General features: G+C 39.8%; 1 non-coding gene across 1 annotated transcript; it reads left to right on the top strand.

The window, feature by feature from the left end:
* Positions 1-769: 769 nt before the first annotated feature.
* Trnap-agg lies at positions 770-841 on the top strand. Its single transcript has one exon. It is a non-coding gene; the product is annotated as a tRNA-Pro (tRNA).
* Positions 842-6,417: the final 5,576 nt, after the last annotated feature.

Below are 6,417 nucleotides of genomic sequence, written 5' to 3'. Positions count from 1 at the left end.
TTGTTTTCTCGATGTATGAACTGAACAGTAATAATAGGCTGGAACCATGCGTTACATTAATTTGAGGTGGAGATGCCTCCTAGTTTTGGGAAAGCAGTAAAAAAGAGACAGAAGCAAAACACACACACACACACACACACACACGCGCGCGCGCGCGCGCGCATGAAAAAGGAAGGAGAAAAGTTTGGGAGCTGGTGGTAAAGAAGCAGGAAGGGAGGGTAGAAATGAAATAATAGATCACTGACATCGAAGTCACTGAGAAGGGAAAACAACGTCCCCTGAGGATTATAACGAAGCCAATGACTCGCAGATTCACTTTTATTTTCTACTCACTTGGAATTTTACAGAATGTCCTTACCTTATAGCAGAAACGGCAAGGAACCCTACATCTTTATAGCTATTCAATCTCAGTTGATCCATTACGACCAGCGAACATCGTCTGGTAAGTACTTTTCAATGTCAATAAACTTTACCAACAGCCGTACACTTTAAGATATTTTATTTTATTCCGAAAGCAACCAGTTTCGGCAAAATATTTTTCCGTATTCAGGCCCCATGCGTTTTCTTCAAGTCAACGAACTTAGCGTATAGTGCCATAAAAGTGGATATTGTGAATTCCAATGGTTGTGCAGATGCTTCATATAAAGAAGTGACAGAAACTGAGCCTCGAAGCGGCGCGTGTTCCGTCACGCAGTGTCGGTCACGCTGGCGGAACCTGTTACTGGCACGGAACTGGTCCAGAACTTTATCCTCACGCTAGTTTCTCGTGGGCTCGTTGGTCTAGGGGTATGATTCTCGCTTAGGGTGCGAGAGGTCCCGGGTTCAAATCCCGGACGAGCCCTGTATATTTTTAAATTTCTTGTTTCATTTTCACGCTGACGTGATTCTTGAACCTATGAACTCCCTCAGTTTTGCAAATCGTGCCTGCAGTACATTCTCTGCCCTTCAGCAGAATCTCAGCAAGCTGTAAAGAAAACATTTTCACATATTCACTATAGAATAATTTCTGAAATTATAGCGAATTTTAATCATTCGAAACGTGAAATGTCACAAAACATCAACATTTGTCTGTTGGTCTTACTTTAATGCAAAACAGCAACGTACTGGTGGTGATGGGTCGGAGAAGTCGCGTGCTCAAGTTGATGTCAAAACATGAACTGCTGCAAGCTTTGACTAATATGAGCTGTTCTGTCTGTGGCAGTCATTACTAAAAGTACGTAGGGAATAACTCTTGGATGCGATTTAACATCGGAAGCAAGGAGCTCGCTCACTTAAGACAGTGAGCTCAAAATTGTATTTTAATATTTCTCTTGCTCTTTTAAGAGTGCAATTTAGGATCTGGTGACATTTCTATCGTCCGGTGATGAAATATTTGAGTGATTAGCGATTACATGTTAAGACCCTTCCGGTTTGTTGAATGTTTGTACAGGCATGAAAAATGAAAGCTGACACTGACTGGATCGCTATGTCTAAGAATGATTGGCTTTACATGGCGCAGGTGCCACATGTTACAGACTTTGTAGTAATTGGTATAATGATATTGTGTGGTTACGGTACTGTGCAAGACTTACAGCCTGTTAAAATGGGGCATTCATTAAATAACATTAAAGGGCTATTTGCTGCAACGTAGCTCCTCACAGCTTCTTAATTTCCTACAATCTTAACCTAGAAGCGTCATTTCATAGACATGGCAACGGCCAAGTGCTATCTTCTGTAGTGAAGGGGACAATGACGTCTATCAAAAGTTAGATGAGAACAGAACTACTGCTAGATATGCCTGATTTTGTACACTTAGAATTACAGCCCTCACGTGTGTGGTAGGTATGGACTACCTACCAGGGTCATGCCTAACGGATGTTAGGTGATTTTGAGTGACCGTAACGGTGAAGAACTGGAAGAAATGGGAACAATGAACTTACACTAGTACTGTATTGAGACAGTAAAATTGTGAACAGAGTTTGGGAGGGAATGTAGAGTAGCTTTTGGTAATAATAGTAGTAAAGAGTATTGTTCTAGGATATTACATTAATGATTTACATTGTGAAATTACACAATGTATTAGTGACAATTATTTGAGATGTCACAGACCAAATAGATTTTTTTGTGGGATGTGGTGAAAAAACTGACATCATGAAGAAAAGAAGTCGTGGCTTTCTTAGAAAGTATATCACACTGAAGGATGAAGTGACACTAAGCGGCTGAAAAAGCCTGTAGGTACCAGCACTATCAAGATGTATGGCGGCAGGTAGCAGTCCTCACTTCATGGCAGAAATATGACAATTCCACAGGAGGCGCAAAGTGAAATTCAACACACTGGTTGGAGGATGAAAGAGCCCATGCAACCGTCTCCTGTAGACAGCCAAATGTCGTTAAATACGGTAGGATAGTGTAATCTTATGATTCTTAAAAGCCCAGCGGTATAGGGTGGTACAGTACTACAACACAGAGCAGTGCAGAACGCATACACCTTCAGATTAATAAGTAGTGAACAGATTTTTAGCTATCGGTATCACTATGATTAGAACCATGATTGAAAATAAGGAATTCATGGTATTAAAGAATAGGGATGTATGTTACAATTCTCGTGGAAGATAGGACAATGACGTACTTTTGTCAGGATTACATGATGAAAGTTCGTCAATGCAAGACGTTTCGGGAGTCATGAAGGACATTCCTCATTTGCTCATTGATCAAGTACATTTAGATGACCATGGTTCAGATGTGAATGTACCAAATGAATGTTACTGCACTGTATCAGCAGAAACTTTAACTGTTGACAGTGAGAATGATTTTTCTAGTGAAAGCATGGCAGTAAATATTACTGATTATGAAGATCTGGTGATGGGGTGTCTCAGGGAATCTTGTGAATACTGGGCAAAATCTCAGAAAAATGAAAAAGAAATTACAAATTCAATGAAAGAAAATAAATCTTCCGTTGAAGAAAAACTTATAAAAGCAAATGAATGAACAAATTAAAATATTGATTGAAACCAACAAAAAACTTGATGAGTTTAAAAACGAAGTTCGCTTAGAAATCTCATCCTTACTTCAAGAGTATAAAGATAGCCAAAAATAATGCTTTATTAGGAGTAGTATTTAAGAATAAACTATTGTTTAAAGAAGATGGGCTCAGATATCTTTTTTAGCATATAAGGTCGTATATGTAGTGAAGAATCAAGAAGAAACTAATGAGGTTTGCGAAATAGATCATACGCAGCATGGGAGCAAGCTAAAAAAGGTTCGTGTTGATTTGTTTAACAGAGAGGAAGTAATCTAGACCACGTATTTTGGGAATACCTACAGGTGTACTTCATTCACAACCAAAAATAAATCGCGAAAAAATTGACAGTAATCCCGAGACAGAATTATTAGTGGGTTAATATGCTACTCAGGTGGAGTTTCAAAGACAGCTAAAGCTTGAAGCTTGGTATGAGCACGAACAACAGAGAGATAAAACAAAAGGTTATGTAAAGCCTGAGGATCAGAACATGCGGATGTGTAGTTTTCTCTGTCAGAGGAACCAAATGTCCTGTGTATTCAAACAACTGTTTGAGGGAATATTTCTGGAACAGTGGAATGATAAGAATAATGGTTGGGAAGTTAGTAGGCTTTTAGAAGGGGAGGTATTATTTTGGAGAATACGATAAGGATCGTAGGTACCACATATTACCAATTTATAAGGGTACTCATGAGCCAATATTTGTCAAGCAGCGCACAAAATTGCATAAGGAAAGCCCTATTTGAAGGTGCTAATATCGACAGTAGTGGTTGGAAGAGTTAAAATAGTTCTTTTGGACATATTTAGAAAAGAACTTGTGTCTGAATAACCACTTGGAGAATCGGACATGATTTCAATTATAATGGTTAACGTACCAGTATCAGTGCAGGAAAAGTCGTTTGGAATCCAAAAACAAGAGTCAATACCCTCGCACAGGAGTTCGATCACTTAACGCCAATGGCAGATAGCAGTCAGAATGTGGAAAATTGGCACAGAAACAGGTGCAAAGGTAAAAGGCAGAACGACGTACAGAGATGAAAGAATTGTCATTCCCGTGATTCAACATGACGCCAGCGTAGATACACACACGATCAGAGAGGGAACTGAGATCACAGTATGACAGACAGTTTCGTGTAGTTGCTATTACAGTATTCCCAGATGTGGGATTTGTGGATTTAATAAATTCAGAGGAAATTATCATGGGAAATATAGAGATTGCCTTAATCATCGTAATGGAATTTATGAACATGAGGTTTCATCTCAATGAAAGCTACATATTCTTCGGATACTATCCTATCACGACCTGTGATTACAAGGACGAGTGAACTTAAATTTCTTGAATAAGAAGAATAACATCGACTCACCCAGGAAAGTAAGATTTCATATGAGACAGGAAAGTATTTAAAAGTCGAGAAGCTTGGTTATAATCGTAAAAACGAGGTCATTAGTGCATTTGACCATAAGGTAAAAATTATACACAGGTAAAAAGGCCGAACTGGTTGACTATTCTGACCAGAAAGACGTAACCAAGAACTTAAAATCTGTCAGGAGTAGCGTATCAATAAAAAATGTGCTGCAAGAAGGGGACTCCATAGAATTAGATAGTTTTGACAATTCAGGTTTAGAGCTGTGGAATGATGATTGGATAAATACTAATGCCTTGAAAAATATCGATTATGAAAGAACAGAGAAAAAATAAAGTACCAACAAGGAAAAGAAAGGAGGTTAAATTTATGGCGAGGTGATACACGAAGGCGAGGGTATGGACTCATTTTATGATGTAATTTATAAGTTTAGGTCGCAATTAGAAAAGAAGGAAGGTGACATCAATGAGAAGGAAGAGGAACAGGAAATGGAGTAATTGGAAGAACATGAATGATACCCATATACACCGACGGAAAAATTGCAACAACAAAAGGTAATTAATGTAGAGTCATGAGATTTCGGAAAACATTTGTGTAGTAAACTGTTTAAGTCATCAACGCTGCAGGATCACAGTTTAATGTAAATGTGAGATAAGCCGGTGCAAATGTTAAATGCTGGTACATTAATAATAGTTGAAACTACCAGAATGTTGAATGCTAGGAGGCGAACGTGGATGCATTGTGATGTACAGGTGCCGATTGTCAGTTTGTAGGTTACAGTTCCATGCCTCTTGCACTTGGTCGGTCGATACAGGGACGGTTAATGCTGATTGCGGATGTCGTTGGAATTGTTGCCCAATGATGTCCCATGTGTGCTCGATCTTCTATAAAGTAAACTGAGCTATAACAGCGGTATATGGTCGAGCGTTATCTTGTTGGAAAACATTGTTTACAATCCTGTTCACAGCACAGGAGATTGAATCACCAGTTTAACGTACAATTTTATAGTCAGGGTGCGTGTGATAACCACGAGAGTGCTCTTGCTGTCATATGAAATCGCACCCTAGGCCATACCTTCGTATGTAGGTCCAATGTGTATAGCTTGAAGATAGTCTGATTGCAGGTCGTCAACAGGCTTCCTTCTAACCTATACCCGACTATCACTGTCACCGGGGCAGATCCAATTTTCCTCAGAAAACACAACACACCTCCAGTCTGCTTTCCGATGAGCTCTCCGTTGACACCACTGAAAACTCGCAAATGTCGGTGGTTTTCTGTCAGTCGAACGCACGCTACAGGGCGTCTGGCTCGGAGTTGTCCTTGAACTAACCGATTTGTACCGGTTCGTTGTGTCACTATGGTGCCAACTGCTGCTCAAATTGCTGTAGCAATTGCAGTACGGTGTGCCCCAGCCTTTCGCCGTACACGATGCTCTTCCCTTTTGGTAGTGCATTTCAGTCGTTCGGGGTGTTCTTGCGACCGTGCATCATCGTGACTACCGTTGACAGCAGTCATGAAATGCGGCTACGTTCCTGCCAAGTCCGCTTTCTCGTAGCCCTATTATACGACCCTGTTCAAACTTATTGAGGTGTTGAGAATGGCGTCATTATCGCGTTAAACTTCAACTCAGCACGTCAAGTCTAATAGGTAACTAACGCCCACGACCGTTACAGCGTGTATTTAAGGCAAACCTGATTTGCATCGTGATAGTGGCCTTAGGACCGCCACTGTTATGCGACTGGCGCCAAATGTAGAAAGACGTCTACTGCTTTTCGTTTACTTCGCACAACTCCTTGGTGTTGCGATTTTTTCCGTCAATGTATATCTCATTAAAGCTGGCTTTATTAACACTAACTCGATGTAGCCCATAGGAAAGAGATTGAAGGTGATGAAAACAAATTTTAGATATAAAAAAGATATTATAATGGTTGACAGTAAAACCTAAGTGTGTTTGTACTTAACGAACTGTGTTGTTGATTACTACAACGTACCGAGTTACTCACAAAAATTTCTTGTATGTCGTTTTATATATCACCAGGTGATCCAATATAATAC

This window comes from Schistocerca piceifrons, chromosome 3 (assembly GCF_021461385.2).
Source record: "Schistocerca piceifrons isolate TAMUIC-IGC-003096 chromosome 3, iqSchPice1.1, whole genome shotgun sequence".
NCBI lineage: Eukaryota > Metazoa > Arthropoda > Insecta > Orthoptera > Acrididae > Schistocerca > Schistocerca piceifrons.
Note: the sequence above shows the minus strand (reverse complement) of the source record. Positions and strands in the feature narration are given on the sequence as shown.